Source organism: Macaca nemestrina, chromosome 4 (genome assembly GCF_043159975.1).
Source record: "Macaca nemestrina isolate mMacNem1 chromosome 4, mMacNem.hap1, whole genome shotgun sequence".
NCBI classification, from domain to species: domain Eukaryota; kingdom Metazoa; phylum Chordata; class Mammalia; order Primates; family Cercopithecidae; genus Macaca; species Macaca nemestrina.
Window position 1 is genome coordinate 124,340,709 of NC_092128.1, and position 20,677 is coordinate 124,361,385.

Consider the following 20,677-nt stretch of genomic DNA (forward strand, 5'->3'; position numbering starts at 1 on the left):
TCCACTCCCCAGATGAATTCATACCATCCTGTTGCTTTTAAGCCCATCTATTTGCTACTGATACTCAAACTTATGCCCACAATATCATCTTGAGGCTAACTCCAGACTTTAAAACGTAACTACATACTTCTTATTTAACAGGCTGGTTAAACTTAGCATCTCTAAGGCAGCACTGCTGAGTATGTTTACCCTCCTAACAAACAAACAGTAAAAGCCTGCTCCCTCTCTAACCCAGTTTTTTGCTTCTGAGAATATGGCACTCCATTTATTCAGTCTCTCTTGAGAGAATGCTGAGAGACTTCTTTGTTTCTTTCTTAAAATTTCCCTCTGACATCCCATATCCAGTATATGAATAAGTCCTGACATCTCTACTTGTGATCATTAAGGATTTACCATTCTGTTTAAAGTCAACATCAGCGTATCGCCTTAACTGTGGCAACAAGTCCGTAACTGGTCTCTCTGTTCCCACTTTTGTCCCATGACACAATATTTCTATTCAAGACCTAGTTATTATTTGAAAATATAAATTGGATTATAAAAATACTCTGTTCAAAATATTTCAATGGTTTTACATCTTACTTAGAAAGAAACGTTTATCATTCACCATAGTGTACCAGCTCAATGTGATCTGCTGATGCTCAGAGGACAGAATAACTCATATCTACCCATACTGCCATCTTGCTTCAACTTTCAGGGCTTTGTACTTTCTGCTGCTCTGCCTAAAATGCATTCTCCCCAGGTTTTGCAGAGTTAACTCTTTATGTCATTGAGACCTCCATTCAAATGCCATTTTTTTCAGCACACAGGTTTTTATTAGTCCATTTTAATACAGCTATAAAGGAATACCTGAGACTGGGTAATTTATAAGGAAAGACATTTAATTGACTTACAGTTCTGCATTGCTGGGATGGCCTCAGGAAACTTTCAATCATGGTGGAAGGTGAAGCAGGCATGTCTTACATGGCGGCAGCTGAGAGAGAAAGTGAAAAGCCTAGGAAAAACTGTCATTTATAAAACCATCAGATCTCCTGAGAACTCCCTCACTATCACAAGAACAGCATGGGGGAAACTGTCCCCATGGTCCAGTCACTTCCCACCAGGTCCCTCCCTCAGTACCTGGGGATTACAATTCAAGATGAGATTTGGGTAGAAACACAGAGCCAAATCATATCATTCTGCCCCTGCCACCTCCCAAATCTTATGGCCTTTATATTATACATTTCAGAAACAATCGTGCCTTCCCAACAGCCCCCCAAAGGCTTAACGCATTCCAGCATTAACTCAAAAGTCCAAGTCCAAAGTTTCATCTGAGACAAATCCCTTCCAACTATGAACCTGTAAAATCAAAAACAAGTTAATTACTTCCTAGATATACTAGAGGTACAGGAATTGTGTAAATGCTTCCATTTCAAATGAGAGAAATTAGCCAATAGAAAGGGGCTACAGGCCCCATGCAAGTTCAAAATCCAGTGGAGCAGTCATTAAAACTTAAAGCTCCAAAATGATCTCCTTTGACTCTATGTCTCACATCCACATTAGACTTATGCAAGAGGAGGGCTCCCATGGTCTCGAGCAGCTCTGCCCCTGTGGCTTTGCAGAATACAGTTCCCCTCCTGGCTGCTTTCACAGGCTGGCCTTCAGTGCCTGTGGCTTTTCTGGAACATGGTGCAAGCTGTTGCTGCATCTACCACCCTGGGGTCTGAAGGATAGTGGCCCTCTTCTCACAGCTCCACTAGGCAATGGCCCAGTGAGGACTCTATGTTGGGGCTCCAACCCACATTTCCCTCTGCACTGCCCTAGCAGAGGTTCTCCATGAAGGCTCTGCCCCTGCAGCAGACTTCTGCCTGGACATACAGGCATTTCCACACATTCTTTGAAATCTAGATGGAGGTTCCCCAACCTCAGTTTTTGGCTTCTGTGCATCCACATGCCCAACACCACATGGAAGCTGCCAAGGTTTGAGGCTTGCACCAACAACAGCTCGAGTTGTACCTTGGCCCCTTTTAGCCACAGCTGGTGCTGAAGCAGCTGGGATGCAGGGCTCCATGTCCTGAGGTTGCACAGAGCAGCGGGGCCCTGGGCCCAGCCCACAAAACCATTTTTTCACCTATGCCTCCCACCCTGCTATGGGAGGGGCAGCTGCCAAGATCTCTGACATGCCCTTTAGACATTTTCCCCATTGTCTTGGTGATTAACATTTGGCTCCTGGTTACTTAGGCAAATTTCTGCAGCCAGCTTGAATTCCTCCCGGGAAAATTGGTTTTTCTTTTGTGTCACATCACGAGGCTGCAGATTTTCCAAACTTTTATGCTTTACTTTGAAATACAAATTTCAATTTTAGATCGTCTCTCTCAAGTTCAAAGTTCCCCAGATCTCTAGGGCCGGGACAAAATTCCGACAGTCTCTTTGTTAAAGCATAGCAAGAGTGACGTTTGCTCCAGTTCCCAAGAAGTTCCTCATCTCCATCTGAGACCACCTCAGCGTGGGCTTCATTGTCCACATCACTATCAACATTTTAGTCAGAGTCATTTAACAAGCATCTAGGAAGTTTCAAACTTGCCCACATCTTTCTGTCTTTTTCTGAACCCTCCAAGCTGTTTCAATCTCTGCCTCTTACCTGGTTCCAAAGTTGGCTTCCATGTTTTCAAGTATCTTTATAGCAGTACCCCACTCTCTGAGATCAGATAATTAATGGAATTTCAGCACGGGTCCGACTTACAGTGGGTCCAGTGGGTCCCTGGACTCATCCTGTGGTCATTTCCCCAGTGCCAGAATGCATAATTGGCATAAGCATACTTAGCAGCTGGCAGAACTCCCACATTGACTCCCTGACCAGTAGGATGAGGGCTATTACGGTGGGAGAGGCCAAATGGAAGCCATTAGAGCTGCTAGAAAAAATGGAGCTACTAGAAAAATAGTAAATCAAAAATAATATTCATCCCTGGAGGGATTGCACAGATTAGTGCCACCATCAAGGACTTGAAAGACGCAGGGGTGGTGATTCCCACCACATCCTCACTCAGCTCTACTATTTGGTCAATGAAGAAGACAGACAGATCTTGGAGAATGACAGTGGATTATCATCAGCTTAACCAAGTGGTGATGCCAATTGTTGTTACTCTACCAGATGTAGTTTCATGGCTTGAGCAAATTAACACATCTCCTGGCACCTGGTAGGCAGCCATTGATTTGGCAAATGCCTTTTTCTCCATTCCTGTCCATAAGAACCACCAGAAAGAATTTGCCTTCAGCTGGCAAGGCCAGTAATATACCTTTACTGTCCTACCTTAGGGGTATATGAACTCTTGGGCTTTGTGTCATAATCTTGTCCACAGAGATCTTGATCACTTTTCCCTTCCACAATCACACTGGTCCATTACCTTGATGATATTATGCCGATTGGACCCAGCGAGTGAGAAGTAGCAAACACACTGGACTTACTGGTGACACATTTGTGTGCCAGGGGATGGGAAATAAATTCAACTAAAATTCAGGGAACTTCTACCTCAGTAAAATGTCTGGGGGTCCAGTCATGTGGGGCATGTAGAGATATTCCTTGTAAGGTGAAAGATAACTTGCTGCATTTGGCCCCTCCTACAACCAAGAAACAGGCACAATGCCCAGTGGGCCTATTTGGATTTTGGAGGCAACACATTCCTCATTTGGATGTATTACTCTGGCCCACTTATCAAGTGACCTGAAAGGCTGCTGGTTTTGAGTGGGGTCCAGAACAGGAGAAGGCAATGCAACAGATCCATGCTGCTGTGCAAACTTCTCTGCCACTTGGGCCATATGACCCAACAGATTCAATGGTGCTGGAGGTGTCAGTGGCAGATAGGGATGCTGTGTGGAGCCTTTGGCAGGCCCCCATAGTGAATCACAACAGAGGCCTCTAGGATTTTGGAGCGAGGTCCTGCCATCTTTTTCAGATAACTACTCTCCTTTTGAGAGACAGCTCTTGACTTGTTACTGGGCTTTGGTAGAAACTGAATGTTTGACTATGGGTCACCAAGTTACCATGTTACCTGATCTGCCTATCATGAACTGGTTGCTTTCTGAACCATATAGCCATAAAGTGGGTCATGCACAGCAGCATTCCATCATCAGATGGAAGTGGTATATATGTGATCGGGGTCAAGCAGGTCCTGAAGGCAGAAGAAGGTTACCTAAGGACATGATTCAAATGCCCATAGTCTCCACTCTTGCCACCCTGCCTTCTCTCCCACTATCTGCACCAATGACCTCATGGGGAGTTCCCTACACTCAGTTGAACAAAAGAGAAGACTAGGACCTGTTTTACAGATGGTGCTGCATGAAATGCAGGCACTACTCAAAAGTGGACAGCAGTAGCACTTCAGCCTCTTTCTAAGGCATCCCTGAAGGACAGTGGTGAAGGAAAATCTTCCCAGTGGGCAGAACTTCGAGCAGTGCACCTGGTTGTGCACTTTGCTTGGAAGGAGAAATGGCCAGATGTGTGATTATATACTGATTCATGGGCTGTAGCCGATGGTTTGGCTGAATGGTCAGGGACTTGGAAGGAGTATGATTGGAGAATTGGTGAAAAGGAAATCTGGGAAAGAAGTATGTGGATGGACCTCTCTGAATGGGCAAAAACTGTGAAGATATTTGTATCTCACATGAATGCTCACCAAAGGGTGACCTCAGCAGAGGAGGATTTTAATAATCAAGTGGATGGGATGACTTGCTCTGTGGACACTACTCAGCCTCTTTCCACAGCCAACCTGTCATTGCCCAATGTGCCCATGAAAAAAGTGGCCATGGTGGCAGGGATGGATGTTATGCATGGGCTCAGCAACATAGACTCTCACTCACCAAGGCTGACCTGGCTACAGCCATCACTGACTTCTCAATTTGCCATCAGCAGAGACCATCACTGAGCCCTCAATATGGCACCATTCCTTGGGATAATAAGCCAGTTTCTTGGTGGCAGGTTGATTATATTGGACTTGTTCATCATGGAATGGGCAGCATTTTGTCCTCACCAGAATAAACATGTATTCTGGATATTGGTTTGCCTATCCTGCAGGTAATGCTTCTGCCAAGACTGTCATCTTTGGACTCGCGGAATGCCTTATCCACTGTCACAGTATTCCACACAGCATTGCCTCTCACCAAGGAATTCCCTTTATGGCTAAAGAAAAGCAGCAATGGGCTCGTGCTCCTGGAATTCACTGGCCTTACCATGTACCCCATCATCCTGAAGCAGCTGGATTGATAGAACAATGGAGTGGCCTTTTGAAGTCACAATTACAATGCCTACAAGGTGATAGTACTTTGCATGGCTGGGGCAAAGTTCTCCAGAAATCTGTGTATGCTCTGAATTAGTATCCGATATGTGGTACTGTTTCTAACATAGCCCGGATTCACAGGTCTAGGAATCAAGGGGTACAAGTGGAAGTGACATCACTCACTATCACCCTTAGTGACCTGCTAGCAAAATTGTTGCTTCCTCTTCCCACGACATTATATTCTGCTGGCCTAGAGGTCTTAGTTCCAGAGGAAGGAATGCTGCCACCAGGAGGCACAACAATGATTCCACTAAACTGGAAGTTAAGATTGCCAACTGGCCACATTGATTTCCTCCAAACTCTAAGTCAACAGGCTAAGGAAAGAGTCACAGCATTGGCTGGAGTGATTGACCTGGAATATCAAGAGTAAATCAATCTACTACTACACTATGGAGGTAAGAAAGTGTATGTGTGGAATACAGAAGATCCATTAGGGTGTCTCTTAGTATTACCATGCCCTGTGATTAAGGTTAATGGGAAATTGCAACAACCTAATCCGGGCAGGACTATAGATGGCCCACAACCTTCAGGAATGAAGATTTGGATCACTCCAGCAGGTAAAAAAAATCACAACCTGCTTAGGTGCTTGCTGAAGGCAAACGGAATACAGAATGAATAGCAGAAGAAGGGAGTCATCAGTACTATCCATGGCCACGTGACAAGTGCAGAAACGAGGACTGTAATTGTTATAAATATTTCCTTCTTAATTTGTTAAGAACATGTTTGTGCATGTATACACTTGTACTAAGAAAATATATCTTCATTTTCTTTTATTTTTTTCTTTATCAAGTAACATAAGATTTACTGACTTCATGTCAGCATTTAAGTGTTGATAACTTTACATAATAGCATCTAGGTGAAGGATTACTGTGTTTCCAGTTGTATGAAAGACAGCTGTATTATGTTATGTATAATTATGACCTTATTATTATCTTTATTTGGAGATTACATATGATTTCAGGAGATGTGTATGGGTTCAAGTTGACAAGGGGTGGACTTGTGATGATTAATATTGTCAACTTGATTGGATCGAAAGATGCAAAATATTGTTTCTGGGTGTAACTGGGTGTTTCTGGGTGTTGCCAGAAGAGATTAACATTTGAGTCAGTGGACTGGGAGAGGAAGACCCACCTTCAAGGAAACCCACCCACAATGTGGTTGGCACCATCCAATCGGCTACCAGTGTGGCTAGAAAAGCAGGCAGAAGAAGGTGGCAGAAGCTGACTTGTTGAGTCTTTTGGCCTTCATCTTTCTCCCATGCTGAAGGGGGTCAGCCCCTCCACACCTGTGGGTATTTCTCGGCAGGTGGGATGAGAGATTGAGAAAAGAAATAAGACACAGAGACAAAGTATAAAGAAAGAACAGTGGGCCCAGGGGACTGGCGCTCAGCATACGGAGGACCCACACCAGCCCTCAAACATCAGACTCCAAGTTCTTTGGTTTTTGGACACTTGGACTTACACCAGTGGTTTGTCAGGGGTTCTCGGGCCTTCTGCCACAGACTGAAGGCTGCTCTGTAGGTCTCCCTACTTTTGAGGTTTTGGAACTTGGATCGAGCCACTTCCTTGCTCCTCAACTTGCAAAGGGCCTATCATGGGACTTCACCTTGTAATTGTGTGAGTCAGTTCTCCTTAATAAACTCACTTTCATATTTACATATATCCTATCAGTTCTTTCCCTCTAGAGAGCCCTGTCTAATACCATATTCCTGTAAAATATATTTCTTTTCACTGTCTCCAACAAGCTGTTTCTGGCACTTGGTGAGAGCTCAATGATTATTAGATAGATGAACAATAGTATCACGTGAATCTGGAGTCAATATAGTTAATTATCTACAGTATTAGGCTGCCTGTGGAGTATGCAGGGGTAGAACCAAATTATTTAAGGATTCTTGTCTATAAAATATTTTCATAAAAACATTTTTTAATTCATAAGCTTATAAAAAAGTATAGTGATCTATTGATGAAGATGTAAAATAATGCATACAGAAAGGTGCTTACATATTTGTTTATCATCTAATCAGGGCAGATGAAGAGTCTGCATAGTCTTCAGGCGCCATCTCGTACCATTCAGGTCTTAGGACCATCTCTTCATGTTCTTTCTTGTCAAGAGCACCATTTCTTACTAATTTCATATCTCTCCTCTAAGACAAAGGTGACTGCACGCCTGTTACTCATCTCATGGCTCACTGGACATGTTTGTATTAAAACAATACATATCTTCTTGCCTTTATGGTTCCCAAATAGCCTTTATTTTACCCTGTTACATTGTTACTCATGACGCCATAATGCCCACTCACACTCATTGTGCAGCTCTGACTCTCTCAAACATCATCACTATTTTTGCTGATGATAATCCCGAGGGCAGCTCTTATGCAGAATGTGCAGGAAAATGTAAAAGATAATTTGCTTATTCATGTTAATTTTTCCATTGGAAATTCTATGATGTTATTGTGTAAACCTAGAACAACACATGTTCTCTTAAACATATCTTCTGTTGAACGTTGTAGGCTGTAATCAAGCCTTGCCTGAGACTTCTTTCACTGTTGAGAACACCTGGATGTCCACACACTGCCTGGCCCATGGGCAGAACCTGGGGAGGGGGCCAGCTGACCTCAGCACTATGCCACTGTGGGCAGCACGGGCAGAAAAAGATGAGGGAAGGCCTGAACACCTGCCCACACATGCAGCTCCAGCCCAAAGCACTGACTTGACCTTACTTCCACAATGATCGAGTGTCACCCAAAATCAGAATGTCCACACCATCTTGGTGTCCCAATCCCACATCATCTGTTTCCCAGTATCGTCCATGCAGAGCCTGAATACTACAGGCCAGGTGCTACCCCATGGCTGCCCATCGCCTCATCTCCTGAGCATCTGGATGTCACAGGGAACATGGGGAAAGATTGGGGATGGGGAGTTGGAGAGAGCTCCCAAGGGGAGAGACAAAGAGTGGGACATGCAGCCCCAGTAGGTGCTCAGGGTGGCACCCTGCCCAGGCTGCAATGGGGATGGCTGGTCCCAGACACTCAAGGAGGGTTTGAAAATATTCTTATACTCTTCTCCAAAACCAGGGTACCCTCACCTGGGTCTAAAGATTCTACTGCAGGTGAAAATAGTTTCTGTTTAATCACTTGAAGAAATTAGGGCCTTTAAAGGTAAAATCCTCATTTAAGATATCTTCAAATATGGTAAATATAAATCTCCAAAATACAGATTGAAATTTTATAAATGGAAGAAAATCATGGTTAATAAACTTGGATCCTATTGTTTTTGCCTAAAATGATAAGAACTGTGACTTTTAAATAATGAGATGCTCATTTTATTGTTTAACCTGAAAACTGACTCTAAGGCCAAATCTGTAAAGGAGATGTGAAATTATTTTGAGGAGCGGAAGTATCCTCAGAATAAATGTTTTGCCTGATGTAACTACTTCAAAAAATCATGTTTTTCTGATTATGTCTGTGCTATTATGATTATTTAAAAATTGAGTCTTCTTACTGATCAGACAAAGCAAAATAAAGAACTCTCCAGTGATATTAGGTGAGCCATGTGCCTCATCTCTATGGGAGTCAGGCAAACGCTAATGCAGGCTAAATTCACTGGTTAATTTTCCAGTTTTAAATGGGAAAAAATAAATTGAAGAGAGGAATAAAGCAAGCAATAAAAATAATTGAAAGACTGGGAGATACAAATAGGATTTGATTTAGTTGACTGGAAAAATGCCTAAGGGCTAAAAAGGATGTCTCTATTACTATTCTCAAATAAATGAGAGGAAATGCTCATTATAGAGCATGGATACCCATAAATGACTTCTTTGGCAAAAGCATCTTTGTACCACATATACATGTCACTTTAACTCTACAGCCCTATATCGACTCAGCAGTATAAATGAGAGAAGCAGTACGCACACTGCCACACACACTCTCACACACTCACCCCCACCCACATGCACACCCACACACACACACTCCACCCCACCCACCAATACACACACACACACAACTTAACCTTAGGATACAAAGATTGAGGCAACATTAAGACCAACCCAGTAGAGCACTAAGATGAATGGATTCAAGGTCAATCTATAATATTTTGAACTCGTCTTAGAAAAATACAATCCCTACACATGATCAATCAAAAAAGGAATTTGGGAACAGATGGGAGGGATCAGCTCAGTGACCTCGTTTTAGGTTCAGTGTTTTATAGCACTTTTTTTCCAAAACAATTTGAGGAGCTGTACTGCTTTCCCATTGTTGCTATAACAAATGGTGACAAACGCCATGGCTTGAAACAAGACATTTATTCCATCAGAGTCCTGGAGGCCAGGAATCCAAAATCTGTACCCCTGAGCTGAAATCAAAGTGTTGGTAGGGCAGTGCTCTCTGAAATCCTTGACACTTTGGGTTTCTGGTGGTTGCCGCATTACTCCGTGTTACTTCAAACTTTAGGACAAATGTCTTCAAATTTTCCTCTGTTGCATCTTCCCCCCACCTTCTCCTCCATGTGTGTCTGTGTGTGAAATCTCCCTTTACCTCCCTCTCAGAAGGAGATGTGATTACATTTAGGGCCACTCAGTTAAGCTAGGAGAATGTCCCCATCTCAAGATCCTTAACTTTATCACATCTGCAAACACTTTCCTTCTTTCTCTCTTTTTGCCATATAATATAACACTCACAGATTCCAGAGATTAGGACATGGATATCTTTGGGGTGGGGGCATTTTTTAACCTACCACATGAGTATTGGAGGGCTTCTTATAAAGAAGTTTTAAGGTTTACAACAACTCACCATATAATACACAGTTCAAGATTTATGCTAAATGACTAGAATACAAATGAATGACAATGGGGCCCTGAAATTAAGTAATACACAATGTAGAGACATTACACAATCTTGTATAGGTTTGAATTTTTTTTCTTATAGAAGCAAAACTACAGTGACTTGTAGATCAGCATATAAATGTGCCAAGAAGAGCTTCTATCTTGACAGGATTGGGTATTGTTTGTTTGCTTGTTTTTAAACAGATTTAATTTTTCAGAGCACTTTTAGGTTCACAACAAAAGTTCATGGAACAGAGAGATCCCACATAATTTCTGCACGTCATATACATAGCCCCTCCCACCATCCACATCCAATACCAGAGTGATGCATTTGTCACAATCAATAAAATCATGTTGCCATATCATTATCACTCAAAGTCCATAGTCCACATTAGGCGTGAAAACTCTCTCTTGGTATTGTACGTTTTATGGGTTTGGACAAAAGTAAAATGACATATAGCCATGGTTATGGTATCATACAGAGTAGTTTCACTGTCTCAAAATCCTCTGTACTCTGCCTGTTAATTCATCTTTTCCAGTCTGACTTCTGCAGCCACTAATCTTTTACTGTCTCCACAGTTTTGCCTTTTATAGGGTGTAATATGGTTAGAATCATTCAGCGTGTAGCCTTTTGGGACTGGCTTCTTTAACTTAATAACATGTATTTAAGGTTTCTCTGTGTCTTGTCATGGCTTGATAAATAATTTCCTTTTAGTGCTGTGGTATTCCATTCTCTGGATATGCCACAGCTTACTTATCCATTCACCTACTGAAGGGCATTTTAGTTGCTTCCAAGTTATGGCAATTATGAATAAATTTTGTTTCTGTGTGCATGTTTTACAAGGTTGAGTTCCAATTCCCAGCACTGCCCAATATAGAAAATGACACCCTTTAATTCTACTGAAAAATAAATACACATTTAGTGTCATAGGACCAAAAGGTTTGTATGCCTGCTATGCCGTAGCAGACCAATACACCGAGACAGCAGGGTTTGCAGAGTTTAATGATTGCAAGGCACACAGCAAGGAGATGGGAGGACACTCAAGTCCATCTCCCTGATGAGTTCTAGTCTGGGATTTTTAAAGGGATCATGGAAAGTGAAGAGACTGGAAAACTGGGGTCATTGATTGGCTGGGGTGAGGGGGATGAAATCATCTGGATGTGGACGCTTCATTCTTTAGTGAGTCAGCCTCCTGTGGGGTCCTTCAAACCAGCTGGCATCAGTGGTTTCACTGGTGTGCAAGGACCTGTTCAAATTGTTATGTATAGGGCAGTTAAGGGGAACCAGCATCTTGTAACAGGGTCTACATGCTTCTGGGGCAAATGAAGAAGGAGTAGAGAGCAGGGTGACCTCATAATGAATGCTGAGTGTGCCGCAATGGATTATTTTCATTTCTCCCTCTCCCTTCTTCCCTGATTAATTTTACAAAGTTTATAGGGATGGTTATAATTAGCATCACTGTAAGAGTCATATTGCAGGACCCAAGACTGAAGACATGGATGGTTGTGAGAAACAGTGGGACCACATGCAAATTTCCCACAGCTTCCAGGTAACCACAATTCTGCTTCCTTCTTCAAAAGTACACTTATTTATGTATTTATTGCATTATATTTCAATAAGGAAATTCTAGTCTTTTTTCTATCAGATCAAATCCTAGAAATAATAAATGGTCATTCATTACATATCAGACACTCCGTAAGAACTTTAAGCTGCACACATAAGTCTGGTTGTGAGGCACAGTCAAGCCCATTGACATATGAGGAAATGGAGGCTATGGAAACTAAGCACCCAAGATCAAGTAACCAGTAAGAATGGAAGTAGGGTTTGAATCTCTCTGACCAAGATTCTCTGCTATTTAAATCCTAACGTTAGATAATTCTCACAACTTAACTGCATAGAACTTCTGTGAGCGTCTGACTGCACTCCAGCCTGGGAGACAGAGGGAGATCCTGTCACAAAAACAAAAACAAAAACAAAACACTTTTCATGTGTACATATTTTCCTATTCAGATATTTTATGTAATCTTTTGCATCTAGTTTCTTTCATTTAGCCCAATAGTTTTGAGGTTAGTCCACGCTGTGGCATGAATTAGTATTATTTCTTCATAGTATTCTATTGCATAGGTATAAGGCACAGGTACAAGGCATTTTGTTTATTCATTCACCAGTTGATCAACATTTGGGTTCTGTCCTCATTTTGTCTATTATAAATAATGCTGTTATTTATGTTTAGAAAATTGTTTTTGTAGGGCATATGTTTTCATTACTCTTGCGTATTTCCCTAAGAATGGAATTGTTGGGTGTTATGGGAAATTTAGAAGTCTTTAAACCATTTGAAGGGATGTCTGACTAGGCAAACCTGAAAATTTCTATGAATGTCCCTAAAGTTTGAATGTAAGGTCAAAAAAATCATGCAAAATGTTTAAAAACAACAACAATTCATCCAATCATTGCCCATGTGTGGTAAAGTTTCCACTAACCTAACTACCTATATGAGAGAATTCCAAAGGTAATGCAGGTTTATCTGCTGGAGACACAGACATCAAAAAAAGAAAATAAAAGAAGCATCTTAGTGTTTGCAAGTAAACAGTGAGCTCCTCAATTGCCTCCCTGCTGTTTACTCTCAGATTAAGAAATGCAGGATGGGCCGGGCACGGTGGCTCACGCCTGTAATCCCAGCACTTTGGGATAACGAGGCGAGTGGATCACAAGGTCAAGAGATCAAGACCACCCTGTCCAAAATGGTGAAACCCCGTCTCTACTAAAAATACAAAAATTAGCTGGTGTGGTGGTGCCCACCTGTAGTCCCAGCTACTCGGGAGGCTGAGGCAGGAGAATCGCTTGAACCCAGGAGGCGGAGGTTGCAGTGAGTCAAGATCGTGCCACTGCACTCCAGCCTGGTGACAGAGCAAGACTCCGTCTCAAAATAAATAAATAAATAAATAAATAAATAAATAAATAAATAAATAAAAAATTCAGGATGTTTGCAACCAAAGCAACTGGAATGTCACTCATTGCCTGAAAATGTGTAATTTTTTAGGTAGTTGGGAATCTAGCTTCTGGACCACTTTCCCCTTCATAAATGACTTTGAAGACAATAGTGTAACATGAAAGACCCATGTAAAAAAGAGGATGGTGCCTGGCCCTGGAGAACTGAATTCTTGAAGAAAGGGCAAATCTATTCCAATAGACCTGTGTGAGTCAGGATTGGAGGCAGAAAGCCCAGAGACTTGGTTTTTTGTTTTTTGTTTATTTTTCTTGTGCTAAATCTGTTTATACTCTCAGAATTTAAAGTGTGGTGGTAATAGAATATTCCCTCTTTAGCTGAGAACTGGAACTCGAGCAAAAATATCCAATGCTGTTTTCATTATGGTCTGCAATTTGCAGCATGTAACAAGCATACATTGGTGTAGATTAACTAAAAATGTGTTGCTATGTTGTTTGATTGTTTGTTTTGCATAACAGAAAGACTGAGATGGACAGAGAAGGGCTAGCGGAGAAATTTTAAGATACCATAAAAGGCCCAAATTTCCATTCCTCAGCTCCTTCTTTCATTCGTTCATCACAATGTCCTTATCAGGTGGAGCTCAAGAGCAGATGAGGAGATAAATTCATCATCTATATTGAGAAAGCAAGCACAAATTGAGTTTCATTGATTTATTGAGAAGTTCTATGGAGGTCTACCATAAAATACATATTTACAAATACCCAATACACAATTTTGAGTATTCACCAATAGTTAAAATACAGTAAAAAGTTATCATTTCTCTGTCATTTATTCATTCATTTTATGTTTTACATACCTATTTAAGATCCACACATTTTTCATTTTTTCACATTTTAAAATAATTAGCTCTTACAACACTTGGCACACAAAGTTCTTATGGAAAATTATTTATTGGTGAGTATTTTTCTCTGTAGTAAATTTATTTCTTGTTTCTACCTTTTGTTTTTCCTTGCAGTTTAATCTTACCATTTCACTAAACTTGTCATTTAATTTTTTATCTGCCTATATTTACCTGATATTTCTTTATACTTACATAATTAATAGTTCTCTATGTTTACACATAGTTTTCTTAGAAATCATTTTATTTCAAAAGCAGGAATTTGCAACAGTTAATTTCCTAGAAAAAAATGTGCATGTTCACATTTATTTTCCTAACTGAAGACACAGGTTTTACTTCTATTAGTTTTTTGAATGCTTTCTGTGTTATATATTCATTTTTGGCAATATGTTATATAGATTGTTTAATTGCTATTTTCCTAATTATTTTGTAATTTGAAAATCATGTGTCTTTTGCTATTATCCTGATTTATATGCTTTGGTGTTTCTTACACATCCTCCATTCAGTCTTACTGTCAATAAGAGCAACTGCCATGAATGAGCCACTATGTATTATTTATAACAAAGTTCAGCAAACTATAGCCTCTCATGCCAAATTTGCCCTGCTCTGCCTGTGTTGGTAAAGGAAGTGTGATTAGAATACATAGGTCCATTTGTCTACATGATATCTACGAGTGATTTTTTGCTATAATAGTAGAGAAGAATAATGGTGATGGAGAACCCATGGCTGGCACAATTGAAAATATTTACTGTTATATACAAAGTTTGTCAACCTTGACCTAAACAGACACACACACACACACACACACACACACACATTCCCCTTTGACATGTAAAGCAAATTTTAACCGATAAGATAAAATATTGACAATTCACTGCCATATACTGTGGGTTTGTCTAGCACTTAAAGGTTATTCCTAAAAAGCATAAAAATAAATATCAGGCAGCTGTGAATTCTAGAAATTTATGTAGTTTTTGAAAGGAAAAAATATACTTTCACAGTACAGTAGGAGAATATTACACTTAATTACATAGAGTTGAAATTGTAAATACAGAAAATACCTTTAATAGGATATATTCTTCCAATGGATCAAAAAAGATGACCTTTCTTAAAGTTACATTTGCTACCTGACTATTGTAATTTTAGTTCTTTGTTAAAAACATTCTACATCATGGAGACAATAGCCTTAGCAATTACAGAATAGTAACAACATATGCATATTAAAGAGCATTTCCATTTTTCTTTATGTATAATCCCATTTTATTAAGTTCTTATTCTTCAGAACTAACTCTATTTGAATAAATGCACTTCATTTCACATCAATAAACCCCCGAAGGTGACATAAAATTTGACAGTGATGTAAGTGGCAAACCACTATCTATTTCTTGCATGTCTGTTCTAGAGTATTAATTGTGCTGTTGGTATTTAAAGGGTTGCAATGAACATTCCCATTGGTATTCTATGGCAATTTAATCACACTACTATTCATCATTAAGCGTTACCCTGTGGATAATATCACTCACCACAGGGCTGATATTATGATACACTGGGGGCACCTGGCAGCTTTGTCTTCATTAGCTGACTTATGTAGTGACTTGTAAGATTAAATGTCATCAATGACCTCCTAATTGCCAAACCCATTGGCCTCCTTAGAGCTCTCATGCTAATCGTCCTTTCTGCAGTATTTGACCCTGCTACAAAACTGCATTATTTTTACACTCTCTTTTCTTTGCTTCCTTTATACTTTGCTTTCTTTACACTTTCTTGGTTCAGTCCTTTTCTAAAAATGTTTACGTTCAATCTCTTTTAAGGACTTTATTTCCTCTGCCTTGTTCTTAAAAGCATTCCCAGGATCTCTTTGATGAAGAGCGTTTTGCTTTGCATCCCTTTCTCAGGGGTCATTTTCACTTTCACGAATTTACTATCACTTCTCAGAGCAGACTTTTTCTGCTGTCCAGAGTCATCATTTCAATGACTTAGGGACACTAGTTAGGTTCATAGGGAGGGAAAAAGGAAGAGAAAAAAGAGTTAAAGTAAGAAAGGTCTTTTATTATAAATAATTAATCCTTCATGTTCCAGACTTTAGGCCCAATATGAGAAATGATCATGAACATCTGCCACAATCAGAATTTCAGTAAATATCACCCAATTTAACTTTCCACTACCTGATGTCAAATTATAATGTATTTCTACATGCTGAGAGTTGATCATTTGATAAGCAATATCAAGTATATATTTAGCTAAAAAATAATGAATCATTTTATGATTTATTGACCAATATGATTTATTGACCAATAGTGGCCAATATTTTCTATCAAACACCAGGAAGGGTCTGGGAATTTACCTTACTTGCAAGCTAATAGCTTAGCTTGGCGCAGGTTTGTGGATGCTGGCAGAAGATGCAACACTTCTGGGTCAGAGACAAAGGGCCATTTGTTATTAAGAGCAAGAGCCATGGCTAAAGCATCTGTACTGTTGCCAGTTCTTCAAGCCCCTGATCCCACAGGTGACACAGAGTGTTAAGCAATGCCCATGCTTGCAGTAGGTTGTGTTAAAAGAGAGAAATCACCATTTTAGGAAAACCAAAAGACAGTAAGCCTGCCTTGACCTTTGCCCAGAGAAAGGCATTGTCTTTGTTATTCTGGACAGTAAACAAACCCACACTTTTCTCTGGGATGCAGGAGTGTGACGGTGTAGAGAAGACACTATATTCCAAGGTTATTCAGTATACGAACATCCTTGGAAAGACAGTCTACAACCAGGCAGTCCCACTCCAGAGACACGCAAAAATGTGACAGACCCATGGAGAATTTTCCTTAGTAATATTTACCCCTTGTTTCTCCACTGTCTTGGCTTCTGAAGACTTTCCCATGAGTCTGCCACTCTTGCAGTCACTCTAATTAATCTGACTGGCAGAAGCTAGTATCACATTTATTTAATGTATCTCAAATGTCATTTAATTAAGACTACTCTCAATGGGACTCAACATTGAAGGATGAGTCCTACTTGAAATATTGACTTCATTTATGCTCCTAGAGTCTTGCATTCAACCAGGTTTAAAAATAAAAAACAATACTCAGTGACCATTAGGATGAATTTTTGAAATCCAAGTGGCTTGCTCTTTAAGTTTCTGAGTTGATCTTTCTATTTGATCGTAGGCAATAATCCAGGTAGAGGAGGATGCATTCTTTATGGTCTCGCCTCCATCTTGACCCACTGGGAAGAAGTTTTGCACAAGTCTGTAGTCTTTAACTTTCCTTGCCAGGCAGTTAAGGCCTGAATGCCTTAAGACCTGAATGCCTTCCAAAGATACCATGGTGTCATTTATCACTGCAGGTCAAGTCAGCACAAAATGTTGTAACAAGTTTTCTAATAGGATGATTCCCATCACAGAGAAAACTGCCAACAGTGCGGGCTTAAATAATCAATTAGTTATCCCTCTGGGAAGTTCCCCTGAATAACCAGGGTTGGCCTCATTTTGGAGATATGCCCGCAATTGCCTGAGGGCTATATGATTTGCTGATAGTATTGCTTTAAGACTTAAAGGTTACTTACTACCACCACTAAGATGGTGCAATTCACTAGGTTTTATTTTTCAGGGTAGAATGGGGTTGGGAGGGGAAGGAAGCAAGTTAATGCCTGATTTCCACACAAATAGTACAATTTTGAGGACACACAGGGTGCCCCTAGAAAGACCGTGTTGTTTACAAGCAGGACATAGAACATAGATTAGTCAGGGGTGCTGTGTGACAGTGCCTACAACATAACCTCCCAGACAGCTGCTAGCTCTAAGGGTACACTCACCCACCCAACTCCCTCTTATTAGCAGACAATATAGCAGAGGTCCACTTACGTTCCATTTGGCAATATGATTTGTAAACATTTTCATCATTGATTCCCATGGACTTCCTTCAAATCGCTCTAATCAACCCATGAGGTCCTCATTCTTTCTACTTAATTAAGCCGCATCTTTGTCACATCCCATCCTCATCATTTAAACAATCAAGAACTGTGAAGCATTTGAGATTGTGCTCTTCTAGCAAGCTAACAAATTAAGTTGCCTTAGTTTCCTGGATCCAAGCAGAAGATACAAATACCGTAATCAGAAAAAAAAAAAAAAAAAAAAAAAGACAGATTAGTACTCACAGAAATAGTAGCAGTTGAATATCAGAATTTGCACTGGTTCCTGAAACTCCAAATCTTCCTGGGTGACATAAGAGGGTTAGACATACCTTCACATGCAGTAAGTGACACAGGAAAGGGACTCTAAGCTTGGGAACCTGAATCTTTCATAATAGAGAGGAAGCCTTTTTAGCTCTTTTTCTGGAGGAGGTTGTAGTATTTTTTCACACTGGAGAGCAAACCAACTTGCCCCTTTCTTCTTTCACTCTATTCCAAGTCTGTTAACTATGCAAATATCCTTGAAAAGACAGCCCAGAACAAGGATGGAGGGTGGCCAACACCTCTGCTCACAAGCTGTGAGGAATAGGAGAGAGCCATGGGAAATCGTTCACGAATATCCTCTAATTGAAATAATTATTAGGAAAGAAAAAAAAAAAAAAAAAAAAGAACAGGAATAGTATTCACAGAGCTCTTCCAAAAAGAGATGTGAAGCAAGCAAAGCATTCTTTAAAACCCATGTCTTGGCCGGGTGCGATGGCTCACTCCTGTAATCCCAGCACTTTGGGAGACTGAGGCAGGTGGATCACGAGGTCAGAGATGGAGACCATCCTGGCTAACACAGTGAAATCCCGTCTCTATTAAAAATTCAAAAAAAAATTAGCTGGGTGTGGTGGCGGGTGCCTGTGAGAGGTGAAGCCAGCTGGACTTCTGGATGGGGTGGGGACTTGGAGAACTTTGTTGTCTAGCTAAAGGATTGTAAATGCACCAATCAGCGCTCTGTGTCTAGCGAAAGGTTTGTAAATGCACCAATCAGCACTCTGTATCTAGCTAAAGGTTTGTAAATGCACCAATTAGCATTCTGTGTCTAGGTAATCTGGTGGGGAGGTGGAGAACTTTTGTGTCCAGCTAAAGGATTGTAAATGTACCAATAAGCACTCAGTGTATAGCTAAAGGATTCTAAATGCACCAGTCAGCACTCTGTAAAACGGACCAATCAGCACTCTGTAAAATGGACCATTCAGCATGATGTGGGTGGGACCATATAAGTGAATAAAAGCAGGTCACCTGCGCCAGCACCGGCAACCTGCTGTGGTCCACGTCTGCTCTGTGGAAGGCTTATTCTGTCGCTCTTCACAATAAATTTTGCTGCTGCTCGCTTAGGAGCTGTAACACTCACCAAGAACGGCTGTGGCTTCACTCCTGAAGTCAGCGAGACCACAAACCCACCAGGAGGAAGGAACAACTCCGGACACGTCCTAGCATGAGAAAGAACAAACTCTGGACACCATCTTTAGGAACTCTAACACTCATTGCAAGGGTCTGCGGCTTCATTCTTGAAGTCAGGAAGGCCAAGAACCCACCAATTCCAGGCACACCTGTAGTCCTAGCTACGGAGCCTGAGGCAGGAGAATGGCGTGGACCCAGGAGGTGGAGCTTGCGGTGAGCGAAATCCCACCACTACACTCCAGACTGGGTAGCAGAGGGAGCGTCCACCCAAAAAAAACCAAACCAAAACAAAACTAACTTCCATTCTGAGATGGGCGTTCTAGAGAGCTTTGAAAAGCCTGAATTCTCTCTTATGTCCTTCTGCTACAGGAATGGAAAGGCTGTAAATAATAGAGGTTCATGTAGAGTGGGGTCACTCCAACATCATTAGGAAATTTTGAGTAACCTGAGACGATAAATAGATTGCCATAAGAAAGAAAAGACAAAGCAGAAGAGACATAGAATGTCAAAACAATTTAAAAAGTTGAGAAGGCAGTGAAAATATAATGGGTACGTATTATCATGGCAAATTTTGAAGGCATAAACAAGTAAAGAGTGTGTTCTGTGATTTTCAAAAATCTCTTACGAACTCTGGATTATGTCATAATTTTTAATCTTTTCCAAACTTACAGATAAAACATGCAATGTCATTAGTATTTTAATTGTTGTATTTGTTTTTTATGTTATGTTTCATTTTTTTCACTGGCATATTATGTGATTATGTTTCTTGTTTAATTTGTAAACTACTTATCTCCTTTGCCCATTAATTTACAAGTCTGTTTGTATTTTTTACTGGAAAAATTTTTTAAAACTTTAAGGGAGCTAGCCCTATATATATCATATGTTTACAGTAATTATCAAAGGCCTTTCCTCAATAGAATTTATAAAATAATCCACCTGTTTAGAAGTATTTTAAATGATGCTTTAGTATATCTTAAATATTTATGTGCCCATAAACTTAGTTTTATTTATTTTGTTTAAATGAAAAGGTCATACTCTTGATTACCAGAAATTTAGGTTACATTTTAATACATTGTAAGGCTAGTTTGCCCTATTTCAGTCTCTTGTTCAAATATGTTTTCAGGTTATTCTCACCTGTATTTAGGCATACTATCTTTTTTATTTATTTTTTTTTTTATTTTATTTTTTTATTTTTTGAGACGGAGTCTCGCTCTGACACCAGGCTGGAGTGCAGTGGTACAATCTCGGCTCACTGCAGCCTCGGTTCACTGCAACCTCCGCCTCTTGGGTTTAAACGATTCTCTTGCCTCAGCCTCCTGAGTAGCTGGGATTACAGGAGCATGCCACTACAC

General features: G+C 40.5%; 1 pseudogene; it reads left to right on the forward strand.

Annotated features, from left to right (window-relative positions):
* Positions 1–2,109: 2,109 nt before the first annotated feature.
* LOC139362632 (uncharacterized) lies at positions 2,110–5,981 on the forward strand (annotated as a pseudogene).
* Positions 5,982–20,677: the final 14,696 nt, after the last annotated feature.